The sequence below is a fragment of the Zootoca vivipara genome, chromosome 7, assembly GCF_965207765.1.
Source record: "Zootoca vivipara chromosome 7, rZooViv2.hap1.1, whole genome shotgun sequence".
In the NCBI taxonomy this organism is placed as follows: Eukaryota; Metazoa; Chordata; class Lepidosauria; order Squamata; family Lacertidae; genus Zootoca; species Zootoca vivipara.
The window spans coordinates 18,328,157-18,345,573 of NC_142590.1; the positions used below are offsets into that span (position 1 = coordinate 18,328,157).

Sequence of the window (17,417 nt, forward strand, 5' to 3'; positions counted from 1 at the left end):
CAGTCTCCGATTGCTTGGGGCGGGGGAAACCTGGAGAGGAAGGGGCTGAGGCAGCTGTGAGGAGATGGGGACCTTCAGTCTCAGAAACTGCTTTATGGGGGCAAGACCTACCAGAGATGAATTGCTGTGCTCATTAGGCCTAGCCACCCCTATGTTGATAGTGTTTTTGCTAATGAAGAGTTAACTCCAACCGGCAAGACTTGATTTACTGCTGGCTTGCTCCTGACAATGGACAGCACTGTACTGGCAACATAAGGAGTGTAAGTGTTTTCACAGTGAGAGGTGCTTGCTATTAGAGTTTGGGATCTGATATGTGCAACAGCATGGGGGTCATTTTCTCCAAAGATCATTTTTTTAGCCACTAGTAAAACAGATACATGGAAGATGTAACAATTCACCAAAATTTTTCTGGCACCAGGTTACAAAATATATAATTGGCCAGGGATTTTATGAACTCTGTCCTGCTTCAGTAGTTTTGTACAGTATTTAATATTTTTGCCTCTCAAACTGGGGGATAAGGTGAGGTGGGGAGGAGAGATAGGAAAGGGGGGTGAGAGTCATCGTTTTAGAGGGCCATTTTATTAGTTGGGGGTATAGTGTTAGCTAAGGGTTAGAGAGTATTGGAGACTATCATTTTATTTATTAGAAAACCAAGAGCAGTTTTATTAGATAGGGGTTATAATATCAGGGAGTTGCTGCAAAAGAGGGAAGCACACCTTTTAGAATTTAAGTAGGATTCTTAGTGGTTTCTGTTTTCTGGTTCGATCGTTATCCATCAAGATTTAGAACTCTAATAAACCACCCCTCCCTAGTCATGATTATTCCTGAAAGATTATGCTCGGTACCAGTTTCCACGTTTCAGATAAAGTGGCTTGTCTTTTTCATTTTTGCATATAATTACAAGAAGGCCATCTCCACATTTTGGAGGGTCTTTTGATAATATTTTTTTTTCCATTCGGTCCTATTCCCATCCAGAAGATGCTCATGACAGTAAATTCATGTCTATCCTGGAGATGACATGTGCCCCAAGTTCAGTACACAAACTGCAAACCAGTTTCTTATATTCTCCCCATTCTGTTCCTAGGTTGGAAAGGCTATGCAACTTCTTCCAAGATGTGCTGTCGATAAGTCCAAACTACATCTCCTAGTCAGCAAGAAGGGAACACAAATCAAATCATCTATCAGAGACTCAACGTCAAGGTAAAGTGCATGACTGCTTCAGATAGTTGATGTGCGGAAATGTCCTTTGCATTATTGTGAGACCAGTGAAAATCTCGCTGGTTGAATAAGGAGGAAGCAGTTCTCTGATTCAAGAAAACGTTTGGCATGCCTTTGGAAGAAGGGCGATGCTCGTAAGTTCACTTTATTTCTGACCTTTCCCATTGTTTCATTAAATTGAGTTTATCCCTTTGAAGTTAATGTACCTGCTCCAGAATTGGGAAAGAAAACAACTCCCGAAGCCAATAGGGAAAGTTCCAGCAGCATGCTACTGCTTTTGAAATGAAAGCCAGCCTGGGGCATAATATTATGCTTAAAGATTGGGAGAGGTTGTGGAAAAAAGGAATAAAGTTTACTGCATCTACTGCTTTGAGAGAAAATATGATGAAGATGATGTATAGATGGTATTTAACACCTGTAAAACTTGCAAAAATGTATCGTACATCTGAGAATAAATGTTGGAAATGTAAGGAAAAAAGAAGGAACCTTTTACCACATGTGGTGGATGTGCCCGAAAGTAAAAGACTTCTGGGAAAAGATTTATAATGAGATAGCTGTTCCCTGCCACGCGTTGCTGTGGCAATCATTCCCCCCCAAAAAACACGTGTGTTCTGTTAAATCCCCCCAGCCCAGCCCGACCCATTCATCCTCCCCAAAGGCATGGCACTCCTCCACTCAGCGCCGCCCTCCTCTCCCCAGCCCCATTCCTCACCCCAGACGTCACGACACCTCTCTCTCTGGTCCCCCTGCTGCGTGACGTCATCTTCCTCCCGTGTGATGGCACCCGTCACCCCGACCCCTCTCTCTCTTCCATCCGCACACCCCATGTGCATCTTGGGAAGGGCTTGGCCTGTCCCCCTGGCTGGGCAATGCCATGTTATTGTGATGTCACAAGTACTCTTTAGCCAATGGCATCAGCTGAGACATTCTCAGCTGTGCTGCTTTGACATCCAGCAAATGGTAATACAACTAAATTTGGAAGAAGGTTTTTCTAAAGCAGAAGGTCACAGGTGAGACATCTATGTAATCTAGGTATATAAAAACACTCCCGTATTCGAATGCAATGTTGTGCCAAATTTTCAAAGCAACCAACCGGGCAAGTACTTTCGGAGAGCATAGATTGGTAACGAACGGACAGGTACATTTTTATTTATATAGATGAAAAAACTGTTGAAAGACACATTTATTAAGAAACCAGAAGCCTTTTTATAGGGAATAGTAGGGGAAGAAATTCCCAAAAAGGTCATTACATTCTTTCTGTATGCCACAACTGTTGTGAGGTTACTACTTGCGAAGTATTGGAAGAGTCGAGATTTACCAACTATAGATGAATGGCAAATGAAGATGATGGACTGTATGGAACTGGCCAAACTGACTGGGAGACTCCACGACCAGGAAGAAGAGACGGTGGAGGAAGAGTGGAAATTTTTAAAATTATATTTGGGAAAAAAATATTGTAATATTTAAAATTGCCTAGGGAAATATTTATAGGTTTTCGGAATTTGTTTAGGATACAGGTTAAACTACAATATGTTTGTAAGGGAAATAATGTATAAGAGGTTAATCTTTAGAAACTGCCAAATAAGATAAAGAAAATGTTATAAGAATAATTTTTTGTATTTGTTTTTTGCAATTTTTTCTTTTTTCATATATATATATATATATATATATATATATATATATATAATAAAAAATATTTTTTTAATTAAAAGGAAAAAGGAAAAAAATGAGCTTGTTTGGTGGTTCTAGCAGGGGAGCGCAGCTATCGTATACCCTTGACCGAAGAACGGTACACTCCTTCTATCTGGGATGGTTGTCCTCTTCCACCGAGCACGCAGCTTTGGGAGGGACGCACATGGAGCGGTGAGGGAGGAAAGGGACACCCGCCTAGCCAGCCAGATCAGCCGAATCAACCCTGGCGATCAATGGGGTGACAGATGAAAGCCAGCCCTGAGAGTTGGTGTGGTGCCACACATACCCACAGAGGCCTTTTCTGGTGTCCACAGGGTGCTCTCCTCTCCCTCCTCTGAAATTAGGCTTGAAAGAAGAATTCTGTTGTAGCTAACAGTGTTGCAGTGCTATGCAGAACTACAATTCCCCCATTTTTTTCTAATGTGTTCACAGCCCCCAAAAGACCCCTGAATAAGGGAGCTGGACTAGGACCTTTGAGTCCAGGATTCAAATCCCGTTAAGCTAGACAAGGTGACCTTGGGCAGTTAGTGTCGCTTAGCCTAACCTATCTCAAAGGCCAGTTTTGAGGATAACATGGAGAGTGGAAGAAGCATATATGGCTCCTTGGGAAAAGGTGGGATATATGAGGATAAATATATATAAAAGATTAAGTATCACTACTCTTTCATCCTGTTGATCTAATAATAGAGGATTTATAGAAAAATAAAGAAGAGTTGTTGGGTGAAGGAGCCACTTCAGAAAAGTTAATATTTAAAGAGTGATGAAAGCGGTGAGCTCTCTAGCATGGTTTATGTCATGGGTAGGCATACTAAGGCCCGGGGGCCAGATGCGGCCCAAACGCCTTCTAAATCTGGCCCGTGGACAGTCCAGAAATAACTGTGTTTTTATATTAGTAGAATGTGTCCTTTTATTTAAAATGCAGCTCTGGGTTGGGGCCTGCCTGGTGTTTTTACATGAGTAGAATGTGTGCTTTTATTTAAAATGCATCTCTGGGTTATTTGTGGGGCACAGGAATTCATTCATGTTTTTTCCCTTCAAAATATAGTCTGCCCCCCCCCCAACATCTGAGGGACAGACAGTGGACCGACACCCTGCTGAAAAAATTACTGACCCCCTGGTCTAGGTTTCCTACTGTATACCAAGTGTTATCAGTTAGACTGAGTAATCTCTGGTATTTCTGAGGCTTTGGAAATGGGACTGATACGGAATTCACATCTTCCTTGCGGCTGAACTTTGGTGGGACTGAGCAGGAGATCCAGAATGAGCAATGGGTTTGACCTGACAATCAGGGTGGATCTTAAACTTTTGCATTTCTCTGAGCTTGTTTGTGCTACCTTGAATGGTGATGTTCTAGCCTACAGAAGGATCCTCTCATATATGATTGTTGGGAAGATATATATGCTAAAATCTAGCTCCTTGCATGCTCCTCTTGGTTTTATTCCTGCTGTCATTTCTGTCTGTCTGGAGTGTTGATTCATTATGAGGTAAATCATTTCCTCTTCCCTCCACACGTGCACACCGTTCTAGATTTTTAAATCAATATTTCTTTGATTTAAGCATTCAAGTTCACAGTTCATTATTTATAGGTCTGTCCTTCTCTGTGCAATAGTATAGTATTTGTCTGACTCTGCTCTCAGTTCTTTGTTGCATGTATGTTGTGTGTGGCTATTTGACCCGCGTTCCATATGTGCCAGAAACGTGCACATTTGCATTGCGCCGAACCCGGATGTGAGCCAGAAAATGTCACAAAGAAGGGTGGAATGGTAACACAAGCACGCTGTTAGTATAACATGCATGTGACAAGCAACAATTACTTAGATCAGTTTTGCATAAGGCACATGCATTCATGAGGAAGTGTCAAAGCGTACAATACCATGCAGGAAGATGTGAATTTCTGTGAAAATAAGGACGGTTGGAACATTCTTAGCCAGAAGCTAAAAAAGGGGGGGCAGGGTCACCTGTTCTAAAAGTCTCTTTGTTTCAGGGTCAACCTGAGGTTGGACCTTTGTTCCTTCGGCAGAGCTCATGCACTGCATGCAAAAGAGCCCAGCTTTAATCTCTCATATCTCTAGACAGGGCTGGAAAATACTTGTATCTGAAACCTTGGGGAGCTGCCACCAATTGGTTTAGATGATACTCAGTCTGACTCAGATAGGGATGCTTGCAAAAAATAATAATATTTGCCGTTCTGACAGCAAGTGATCTGATCTGCATCTCTAAAACTAATGTGTAATCAGAATTTAGTAGGGAGGTTATTGGGTTGTTGTTTTTTATTTTGTTTAGGTATTTTGTGGTTTTATATTTTGATTTTATTCTGTGAACCGCACTGAGACCTCTGGGTATAGGGCGGTATATAAATTCTAATAATAATAATAATAATAATAATAATAATAATAATAATAATAGTCTTCCACTGGTGAACAGAGACATCCTTTGTCTCTGTGCACACCTCAGGACAGGGGAGAAGTACAGTTCACTTGCATTGCCAATGGTCTTCATTGACCCTGTATTGTTTCTTAATTGCCCTCCCAAATCTATAATACCATGTTATGGGAGGTGTCAGGTGACCCTTTGAACTTGTTCAAGGAATGTGTGAGGGGAGTTGCACACAAAGACAGGGAGGGGAGGGAGAAAGAGAGAGAAACCCTGCCCCAGCACTGTCCACACCATTGATGGGAGTGTGAAGGGGCTCTCTGTGTCTTCCAACGGTGCATAAAGGTGCATAAAGGTCCTCCCAACTGGCCAAATACACAAGAGGGGGCATGGCCAACACACACATACAGCCACCATGTGCTCCTCCACCCATCAGTACACAGGATCAGTGCTTTGTTCCTGGGGGGACGCAGGGTTACACATACCCCTAAACATTTTGTGAATCTAAGCTTGGCCTCATTGAGGGGCAGTGCGACGAAAGTCCCTCTCACTTTCAGTCTTATAACTCTGACCTCTCAATTATTAAAAGCACTAGCAGGGATTTCTGAGGTAAATCAAACCTCCCACTTATCCCTCTAGCCTTTCTTAAAACCCTCTAGCACTTGTGGGTTTTCAAAAATAAAAGAGAGTCCTCTTCCAGCCTAAACGTGACCAGATACCTATATAGACTTGGGGCTATAAATAAGACTGTTCCTATGTGCGCTCAGATAAGGGTTTCCCTTCACTAGAACCTCCCTTACTGTAAAGCTAGCCTCCTTCCTGAGGTAACTTTATTATCACTCAGAACCTGTCTCCTCCTTTAGCCCCCCCCCTTTCTTGGTGCACTCTCAGCCACAAACTAACCTTTCTCCTCTAAAAGGCAGTTTTGACAGTTTAAAAGAGTTCCCCACCACCTGGGTTCCTGGGTACCTTAGCTGGAAAATGAAATAGACGATTACTAATGTGACACTTTAAAGATGGATATTTATTGGCTTGAATCTTAATGGTTGCTTCCTGGTAACATTGGTACAAACTTAACTTCACAGATAATGTTCTTGGTAATCAAATAACAGAATACCTATCCACTACTTCATCTACTCTCAAATCTACCTTCTCCACCACCCAAGCTCCCACACAAAAAAACCCCAACCGCCAACTGACATAACTGTTCCCCTTTCCATTTCAAACCCCAATGCAGGCCACGCCTCCCATGGAATGTTGCTGTCAGTTAACCAGGAGTCTGGGTTAACCCTTCGATAGGTTGGTTGTGAAACAAAAACATGACATAACAGTTTCAAATTCGCCTAAACATTTTGTGAATCTAAGCTTGGCCTCATTGAGGGGCAGTATTTCAATATGAATAGGAAAATGAGAGTACAACTAAACAATTTTTTTTTATCAAAGCACTGCATAGCATCATAGGATTGTAGAGTTGGAAAGTACCCTGGGGTCATCTCGCCCAACCCCCTGCTCAAACCACCAACCTTCTGGTTAACAGCCAGACGCATGGACCCATTGTGCCACTGGAGGCTCAATGGTGTTCTTGTGCGAACGATGCCCTTACCATTAAATGAATATGTAGCTCTGAATCTTTTAAGGCATAAATGATGTATGACAATCTTCCTCTAGCCATATTTCAAATTTCAAGCCACTTCAACACATGACATCTCCAAAATGAAGAAACGTCACCTAGAAACTATGGCAAAATAAATATGTATCATAATCATATGAGCTTATGGACATGGATGTATGTTTGATGTGGTTCTAAGGCAGAGGGAAACTAGGCAAGTGCATTGCAGATTTAGACAAGCAGAGGCTTGGGTTATTTATAATGGGCGGATGGGGCGGGGCTGGAGGTTGGAAAGGGTCTTTTCTGCCTTCATTTCTTCCAAGCCTACAGGAGGGGAAATGCCCTTTTTGTAATAATTTATGAAGTGTCAATTTTCTCAGGGTTCAGATCTATCCCCGCTTCAATTCCTCGACAGTGGAGGATCTGGAAACAGCTGTTTTGCATGACAAATTACACTGCTATAGTGAGCCTTATAATTAGGCTAGAATGTAGATATGCTGGATCCACAGTTAGGATGGAAGAAGAAAGAATTGCAAAAGATTAATGGCAGTCTATTAAAATTCCAAATTCATCATCCCTTGAAATTTCCTCCACTTTATGGCAGAATGGAAGGTGCCTGATGCATATGTGAGACAAAAGCCAGTCGAGGCTAATCTGCAATGCTGACCTCATTGAAACTTAAGGAACCAAATACATTATAAATCATAATTACTTTTAGAGGGGGGAGAAACTCCTAACCCAAGATTTTAAGAGACCCATGCCTGTGAAATAAGAAACTGAAATTTTCTTACACACATATTATGTGTAAACAGGCAGTTGAATCAAGGTGATTCCAAATAAATAAGTCTCTGTTTTTCTCTTAAACAGCTTTGAGTAGCAAAACATGAAGAAGCGACTTTAGAGAATTCATATTTATACTACATTTGAACATTACTAGTTCTTTCTTTTTTAAATTAATTTTAAGGCCCCCAGTGTTATGAAGGTTTCCATGTGTTTTAAGCTATGCATTTTTAATGCCTTTTATATTAGCTGGCCAATATCACAATGTTCAGTCCTAATTACATAGGCAAACATGCAGCATTTGGGAAGGATGTTAAAACTTCTAGGTACCACTGATTTTATTTTATTATAACAATTTAATTGCATAAAAATCTACTTATTTTTAAATTATAGTATGCCACTCACTAAGTACAGCAGATGACAAAAAGGGGATACTGGTGCTCTCATAGGTGCACATGGTAGAGCATGAGACTCTTAAACTCAGGGTCATGGATTCGAGCCCCACATTGGGCAAAATGGTACCTGCATTGCAGGGGGTTGAGCTTGTGGTCCCTTCCAACTCTGCCATTCTATGATTCTATGAAAACATTTTTGCTTCTGTGGTCCCAACTCACATTGCATGGTTAGGCAAAGGTCCTACTAACAGTCGGTCATTGCATTCGTTCTAAGGGGTGAATATTGCACATTCATCCAAACCCAGAATTTCCTTCTTGTGTACATCCTGTAGGGAACTCCTGATGAATGTGATGCAAGAAAAAAGGGGTGAATAATAACCCCCCAAAAAAGAACTCAAAGCAGAAGCAAAAAACCATGGGGTATATACAAGAGAGTCTTAAAGAGAGACTTATACAAGAGAGACTTAAACCCTACTGGTCCTTCAGAGAATATTGGTTCAGTATTCAGATGTGCTTCCTCCTCTGTTTCTTAGTGATCTGAAACACATTGGAATATATATGTCTCCCTCATTACTACTATATTTTTACCCTGGTGAATGTACCTGTATGTACTCTTTACATTTTAGCTATATACTTAAAACATCTAGAAAATTTAACAACTTGTGAAGTGTAACTCTTCACACGATAATAACGCTCTCTGGTGACGACATTACAAAAGTCATCCTATTTCTGCCTATCTCAAAGGGCTGTTTCAAAAATTAAAATGTAAGAGAAATCAGCCATGCAAGCTATGCTGATCTCTTTGGAAGAAAAGCAGGATATAGTTATTTTTAACACAGAGAAAAAAGTAGTAATACATGTATAATCGACCAAAAGATGTCAGGTAAGCCTAAGCTGGTCTGCAACTTATAACTACCATATGTAGCTTCCCATACGACCACATTGACTTTTAAAACCAGCACTTAGTGAGAAACCAGGCTGATTGTGATCCTATGAATGATTCAGCACTCAAATAACAGGTCAATACAACTTTTTCAAGCTCCAAGAATCAAATTGGCTGAACTTGTGTAAGGCTTTGATTTATGAATGTGTGCCGATCGTGTATGATGCTGATGAAAAATACTCTGCGAGTTTGTTCAAAAAGATGAAGACGAATGATACTAATCCTAGGAAAGCCCAGATATACCTTTTGTAACCAACAGATTGAGGCTGGAGGTACAACGTTCTTCCTGGGAACTGGACAATTCATGTTTACTTATCAGATACAAGTCAGAGTTGAGCTCAAAGTGTTCCTGTGAAATATTTTTCCATGTCTCCTCTATGTACAGCCAATGGTAAAAAGAAAGGGAGGGGGGATGTCAACCTCAGTGCATTGAATTTCTCTAATTCCCACAGCCTAATTTATCCTGAAGTGATTATAGCTTGATGATTGACTAATTAGGAATACTCATTATAATTTTCATCAGCTGTTTGTAAAGCATTATGTCTAAGCAATTTAATATAAATTGCTTGATGAACATTTGCTCAAAAGCAACATGCAAACAAAATGAGGAGGGAGAGGGAGAGGCACACAGTATTTTTCCCCCTCTTGTGATGATGCAAGTGCTTGTATTTTGTAACTATATTCATCTGGTTATATCTCTGTACAAGGAAATTTCAAAGGGAAGCTTTAAACTTCAAATACACATTATCTAGGTTTATGAATACATTGACGTCTTCCTCAATACCATTTCACCCTGCATATGTTCTTTGTCTCTGTGAAGTGTTAAGACTGTCTCGATTTGTTTTATGTGCAGAGAATTTACACAATGCAGAACTGACGCTGTGTGAATAATTTGTGGGGCAACTTAGAAGACATGAGCCCTGGTCTTCACAACATAGATGCAGAGAAACAAATTGTAAAGTGCAAAATATTTTTGAGTCAGATTAACACAGGGTCACTACTCATTTCAGCTGGGCCAGGCAAATCGACCAAGAAAGGTTGTGGTCCCATGTCTGTGAATGAAGCAGTGCATATTCAAGCCTTTTGCAGACTAGTAAAATCCAGAATCTGGAAAATGGTTCTACCATACACTGATTCGTCAGGGAATCGGATGTGTTATTGCTAATCCACAAAAGGAAATCTCTTTTGTGTGTTAGCATGGAAGTGACCTCCACATCTCTAAATATATAGTGTATGAATATATAGATACTCTGTATCTTGCTGTCTGCTAGTAAACAGCTCGTGTCTTGGTAATTGCCATTCAAAAGCAGTTTCAGATTCAGTTTTCATACCAGGTTGGTGGAGGCCTTGAAACTATTTCTTTTTTAAAAAAATAAGCTCTCTTTGGGCATTTTCACAAATGAGATTTCAAGAGAGTCTTGCTTCCCAAGATTTGTAATGCAAACTTCCTCTGGCCTGATGGTCGTTCAACCAATCAGACATTTGCATGAATAATGTGGGAAAGGCTCAAAGGTGAATTTACTGCATAGATATGTCCTTAAGTTATCCTAAGAGCCATTATACTTTTTTAAAGCCACATCCCAGCATCCTGGCATCCCCGGGGTGCTTCAAAAATAGCACAAGGGCAGAGTGGATGCGTAGAAAGAGGGCTTAGAAGAAGCAGAAACATCAGAAAGCTCTAGAGGCCAGCTCCTGCACTTCTTCAAGATTAAATTGTCAAAGAAAGTAAAAGTAGCATGTTTTCAGAGCATTAGTTGATTGCTTTTTTAATTCTCCCCCCATGACAACTATAGCACTGTTACCAACACAGGTCAAACTCTTCCATCCTTCTATAAGCAGAAGGATCTGTTCCTTTGGCATGCTCAGGCCCATGCAGTAAATTATTTCAAGTCTCTGTGTGTAGCATCTCAGACCCTCCAAGTGTCCCTATTTTCAAGGGACACTCCTGGATTTACAGGAGCTGTCCCGGTTTCTTATTTGATCCCAGAACGTCCCACTTTTCCTTAGGACGTATCTGTTTTCACCAGAGAAATGTTCATAGAATCATAGAATCATAGAGTTGGAAGAGACCACAAGGGCCATCTAGTCCAACCCCCTGCCAAGCAGGAAACACCATCAAAGCATTCTTGACATATGGCTGTCAAGCCTCTGCTTAAAGACCTCCAAAGAAGGAGACTCCACCACACTCCTTGGTAGCAAATTCCACTGCCGAACAGCTCTTACTGTCAGGAAGTTCTTCCTAATGTTTAGGTGGAATCTTCTTTCTTGAAGTTTGAATCCATTGCTCCGTGTCCGCTTCTCTGGAGCAGCAGAAAACAATCTTTCTCCCTCTTCCATATGACATCCTTTCATATATTTGAACATGCCTATCATATCACCCCTTAACCTTCTCTTCTCCAGGCTAAACATACCCAGCTTCCTAAGCCGTTCCTCATAAGGCATCGTTTCCAGGCCTTTGACCATTTTGGTTGCCCTCTTCTGGACACGTTTCAGCTTGTCAGTATCCTTCTTGAACTGTGGTGCCCAGAACTGGACACAGTACTCCAGGTGAGGTCTGACCAGAGCAGAATACAGTGGTACTATTACTTCCCTAGATCTAGATGTTATACTCCTATTGATGCAGCCCAGAATTGCATTGGCTTTTTTAGCTGCTGCATCACACTGCTGACTCATGTCAAGTCTGTGGTCTACCAAGACTCCTAGGTCCTTTTCACATGTACTGCTCTCAAGCCAGGTGTCACCCATCCTGTATTTGCGCCTTTCAATTTTTTTGCCCAAGTGTAGTACCTTACATTTCTCCTTGTTAAAATTCATCTTGTTTGCTTTGGCCCAGTTGTCTAATCTGTTAAGGTCATTTTGAAGTGTGATCCTGTCCTCTGGGGTATTAGCCACCCCTCCCAATTTGGTGTCGTCTGCAAACTTGCTCAGGATGCCCTCAAGCCCATCATCCAAGTCATTGATAAAGATGTTGAATAAGACTGGGCCCAAGACAGAACCCTGTGGCACCCCACTAGTCACTACTCTCCAGGATGAGGAGGAGCCATTGATGAGCACCCTTTGGGTTCGGTCAGTAAGCCAGTTACAAATCCACTGAATGGTAGCATTGTCTAGCCCGCATTTTACCAGCTTCTTTACAAGAATATCATGGGGCACCTTGTCAAAGGCCTTGCTGAAATCAGGATAGGCTACATCCACAGCATTCCCTTCATCTACCAGGCTTGTAATTCTGTCAAAAAATGAGATCAGATTAGTCTGACATGACTTATTTTTCAGAAACCCATGCTGACTTTTAGTGATCACAGAGTTTATTTCCAGGTGCTCACAGACTGTTTGCTTAATGATCTGCTCTAGAATCTTTCCTGGTATTGATGTCAGGCTGACTGGGCGGTAATTGTTTGGGTCCTCTCTTTTCCCCTTTTTTGAAAATAGGGACAACATTTGCCCTCCTCCAGTCTGCTGGAACTTCGCCTGTTCTCCAGGAATTAACAAAGATTATTGCCAGTGGTTCTGAAATCACCTCTGCTAGTTCTTTTAATACTCTTGGATGTAGTTCATCTGGTCCTGGAGACTTGAATACATCTAAACTAGCCAAGTATTCTTGTACTACCTCCTTACTTATTCTGGGCTGTTTCCCCTGCTGAATCATCTGCTCCATATTCTTCAGGTCGGGCATTATTTTCTTTTTTGGAGAAGACTGAGGCAAAGAAGGCATTGAGGAGTTATGCCCTTTCTCTGTCCCCTGTTCGCATTTCACCATCTTCTCCTCTAAGTCACCCCACTGTTTCCTTGTTCATCCTTTTGCTACGGACATACCCATAAAAGCCCTTTTTGTTGCTTTTAACCTCTCTGGCGAGCCTGAGTTCATTCTGTGCTTTAGCTTTTCTGACTATGTCTCTACACGTGCTGGCTATATGTTTGAATTCCTCTCTGGTGATTTCCCCCCTTTTCCATTTTTTGTACATATCCCTTTTAAATCTTAACTCAGTTAAAAGTTCTTTAGATAGCCACCCTGGCTTCTTTAGGCACCTTCCATGTTTCTGTCTCGTTGGTATTGCCTGAAGTTGTGCTTTTAATATCTCCCTTTTAACAAACTCCCAACCATCATGAACTCCCTTCCCTTTTAGTATTTCTGTCCATGGGATCTCACCCAGCGTTTCCCTAAGTTTTCTGAAGTCGGCTTTCTTAAAGTCTAGGATTTGAGTCTTACTATGCTTGGTTGCTCCTTTCCGCTGAAGAATAAACTCCAGAAGAGCATGATCACTCCCGCCTAATGATCCTGCCACTTCTACCCCACTAACCAGGTCATCACTATTGGTTAGGACCAGATCTAAAATGGCTGATCCTCTTGTTGCTTCTCCCACTTTCTGGACAATGAAATTGTCTGCAAGGCCAGTGAGGAATCTGTTCGACCTTCTGCTCTTGGCTGAGTTTGACATCCAACAAATATCAGGATAGTTGAAATCCCCCATTACTACTATCTCACCTCCTTTTGAATGCCTGGTCATCTGTTCCAGGAAGGCATCATCTGTGTCCTCAGTTTGGCTTGGGGGTCTATAGTAAACTCCCACAATGAGATCACTGTTATTTTTCTCTCCATTAATTTTGACCCAGATACTCTCAACTTGGCTTTGAAGTTTTAAATCCTGGATCTCTTCACAGGTATACACATCCCTGACATATAACGCTACTCCTCCTCCTCTCCTGTTTGGTCTATTTCTCTGAAATAGATTGTATCTAATGTTGGAGTGTATGGAACAGGATGTCTCTATTTTCATCAGAGAAATGTTGGAGGGCATGGAATCTGTTGCAATCCTACACCCACTTTCCCGGGAGTAAGTCCCATGAAACTTAATAGGGCTTACTTTTGAAAAGAAATGTCTAGGATTGCACTGTTAGTCTACTTGCCAAAAATAGAGGCACTCGTGAGAAATAATCCTGCCAGGTATGCTTCTTGAAGGATAAACAGATGGACTCAAGGGTTGAATGATATTCTAGAGCAGGACCTCTTTTTAAGAGGATCAGGAAAGCCAGGTGAGTAGTGCATCTCCCACTGTCTCATTCTCTGTCTCCCTGAACATTAATATATCATTCCTGGCAGAAATGACAGATCCCTGCGGCTCAAATGTATTTTTTGCAGAGCAAACTTCCCCACCCCTATTGTTAATAGCCAACATGAAACCAACAGACTTGTTATTTTTTAACTCCCATCTAGGCCGGCCATGTGTCCTGCTTTGCAGGGGACAGTTTCCTATTAGAAAGGTTTCTCTGTCTTTTTATGGCTATCCTGTCTGGTTTACAGCTCAAGAATAGTAAAAGGGGAGAACAATGCCCTAGCCCCTTGATGTCCTACATGTCCTTTGAACCTAAGCCTTGTTTGAATAAAAATGTCTTTGCCTGCTGGCAGTAGGTCATCATAGAAGGGTCTCTGTTGGTTACTGAGAGAAGCAGTCCCCTAGAATTACGGCCTATGCATGGAAATATTCTTATAACTACAGATCACCAAAGCACAATGGATATTAATTTATTGTGAGGAATGACTGAAAATACTAAAATCAGTGGGGATTTAGCCATATACAGCTGGTGTGTGAACTAAAAGTGTTTCTTAGGCTGAAACTATTTAAACTCAGGCCTTCTCCCCATATTGTAAGTGGGGGGAGGGAGTGTATGCTACTGATTTTGAGAGCAAAGGAGTATGTGAATAAGGGAGGGTACCTCCAACCCCATCTGCCTTACCTCTGCATAGCCTCTCTCAATGTTCCCTACAACTGGGCTCCAAAATTGAAGTGAGCCCATGTGGAAGAAGAGCACTGAGATAAAGGAACAGGAAGGTGACCAGTTTGTAAACCCCTGGTTTAAGTTTAAGTTTGTAAACTTCTGGACCATTTGCAAAGGAGAAGGCAGACAGATGCGAACTGGTTGAGGTCAGGCCAGAGGTTGATGGGCAGTAACCCACTAGCCCCAATAGAGCAGCCTTCACTGCTGGTTGGGAGCAGCTATGAGGAATTCAGTGAACTTAGGTTAGTGAGCATAGGATCACAGCTTTAGTCTACAAAAGTCATGTTTTACTAGGATGCTGGAAGAGAATATTTTACAATCCGTTGAGAGCCGCTATGGAAACCAGTTTCATTAAATGCTGCATTTCAGGATGTTTTCTTCTTCATTTTAACTGAATCCTGATTTAATACCATAATTAAAAAGAAATAAAGGGATTGGATTCTTAAGCTGTGTGCCACTCTGAGAAATGGTTTGTTTCAAGCCAAGATGTTAAATTCCTAAAGCCAAGTTGAGACGAAATCTCTCAAGGGCATATAGGGCAGGCTGCAGCATGAGCTATTTGACACTCTGGAGCTCATCCAACAGGATAAAATGAGGCAAAAAGAATATTCTGTACACTTTTGATCTATACAGGATTTCCCGTATATGTGTGGAGAAACAACTATTTCAGGGTGTTGTATGAGAGCCTAAAAGGAGACTAAAGTGTTTCCACAAAATAATTTGTGAAGTCACTAGGGGTTGGACTAAAATGATCTTTCTACGGTGGAGATGTAAATAGAGGTCTTGGTGCTAGGGTTTGCAATATAGATTTATAGGCAGACAGTTTCAATGCACTAGGAAGCATCAGCACGATTCAGACATCTTCCTTCTCTCCAGCCTTGCATGTGTAGACTCCACAGATACCTCTTAGACCAGCTTTCTTCAATCTGGTGTCCTCCAGATGTTTCAGACTACAACTCTCATCAGTACCAGACAGTATGGCCACTGGTCAGGGATTATGGGAGTTCTGCTCCCAAACATTTGGAGGGTGATAGCCATAAAAAAAACAGAAAAACAGGAGGAAAGCTGGCTTAGACAACTAACAACATTCTAGTTTATAAATGATGGCTGTGGTTCGGGGAAGCTGGCTTAGACAACTAAAAAAATGCTAGTTTATGAATGATGACTATGGCTTCCTTTACCAGATGAGCCCTTTCAGAGAAGTCAGTTTCACTTTATTCCTACACTTTTTTCACAGCTAAAGCTCAACAGTTGGATTGAATTGATTGTCTGAATCGACCGAGTGTCTTTCTTATTTCTTCCTGGTAGACAGGAGTTTTCTTCAACTGGAACTTAGTTCCAGCACCCCTCAGGTGGGCACCATTGCCATTCTAAGAGAACAAGGGAGGAGTTCATGATGAGTCCTGGCACCTCTTTTTCTAGAAAAACTGCACTGCTGGTAGAGATATTTTTGGCCTGGAGGTAACTTTCACTGTTCTAGATCCTAGTTGGGCTTTTCTCCAGAAGATTACGTGAATTAACTCTTTCCAACATACATTTCCACGTTTGTTTTCTCTCGGAAATTTCTTATAATGAGCACCAAATGTAAAGCAGCAAGAAACATTCATATATTGAAACTGAAATTACTTTTTGAAATGTGTAAGGCAAATTTCTCACTACCATGCAACTACCTAGCAGTCTATTCTATATCAAAAGATACATTAATCTAGTTCAGTACAATCCAAATGAACATTGCCATGAGGGTGCAGATATTTGTCCAGAACTGTTATAAGCTAGTCCCATTGTTCACATTGAAGTAGCTTGAAGGTAGAAAACAGAACTAGCTAGGTTTCTTTTTAGAGCCAATTTGACATTTGGAAAATGTTCATAGCTCCCATTGGATATGGAACCAGAGAGGAAGGCCACAGTTCGTAATCCTGCAGCTGAGACAGGACATACATATGTCATATTTGTTCTGAATTTGTCCTGAATATTTATAGCTTGGACTAGGTATTCATTGACTAGAGGCCACACCCCCTGACTGCTGTATCTGACCAATTAAAGGGACGGTGCCTTTCTGAAGTGTTTGACTTCTGCTAAGCCAACCTCAGCCCTCCAGATATTTTGAGACCTCCAGATATTCCCATCATCCCTGACCACTGGTCTTGCTAGCTAGGGATCATGGGAGTTGTAGGCCAAAAACATCTGGAGGGCCAAGGTTGAGGAAGCCTGTGCTAAGCCCTGGGTTTTTCAAGCTTGGGGTGGGATCTCTGTCATCTTCTGATCCTCTGTGGACCAGTCATCAGAGTCTGCTGGTAAAGGCATCTCTATGGGATTCAGGCAAGTAGATCTGGGCTCTGGTACCCTCAGCTCCACATAGGATGAAGTGTGGTGGGCCCATCTCCTCCCTGGGGTTGCTATCATCAGAGGGCTCTACTTCCAAGAATTCCTGAGGTAGGCCTATGACAGTTTTGAGAATCAGGGAGGGCAAATGGGGAAATCAAAAGATGAAAGCCAGGAATTAAAGCTGCAATCTCTATCTCAAGTCCATAATTTGTTTGGAACTAAATATCAATGAAACCAATAGGACTTACTTCACATTAAACATGGATAGCAATAGGCTTTGAATCCTACAATGGATGTAACAAGTGGC

The 17,417-nt window shown here is 41.6% G+C and overlaps 1 long non-coding RNA gene across 5 annotated transcripts in view; it reads left to right on the plus strand.

Moving 5' to 3' along the window:
* LOC132592427 (uncharacterized) overlaps window positions 1-17,417 on the plus strand; it is a 137,033-nt gene that overhangs the window by 40,236 nt on the left and 79,380 nt on the right. For all 5 annotated transcript variants that reach the window (XR_015950959.1, XR_015950961.1, XR_015950958.1 and 2 more), the window contains exon 3: window positions 1,085-1,200. This is a non-coding gene — a long non-coding RNA (uncharacterized LOC132592427). The remainder of the gene's footprint in view (window positions 1-1,084; window positions 1,201-17,417) is intronic.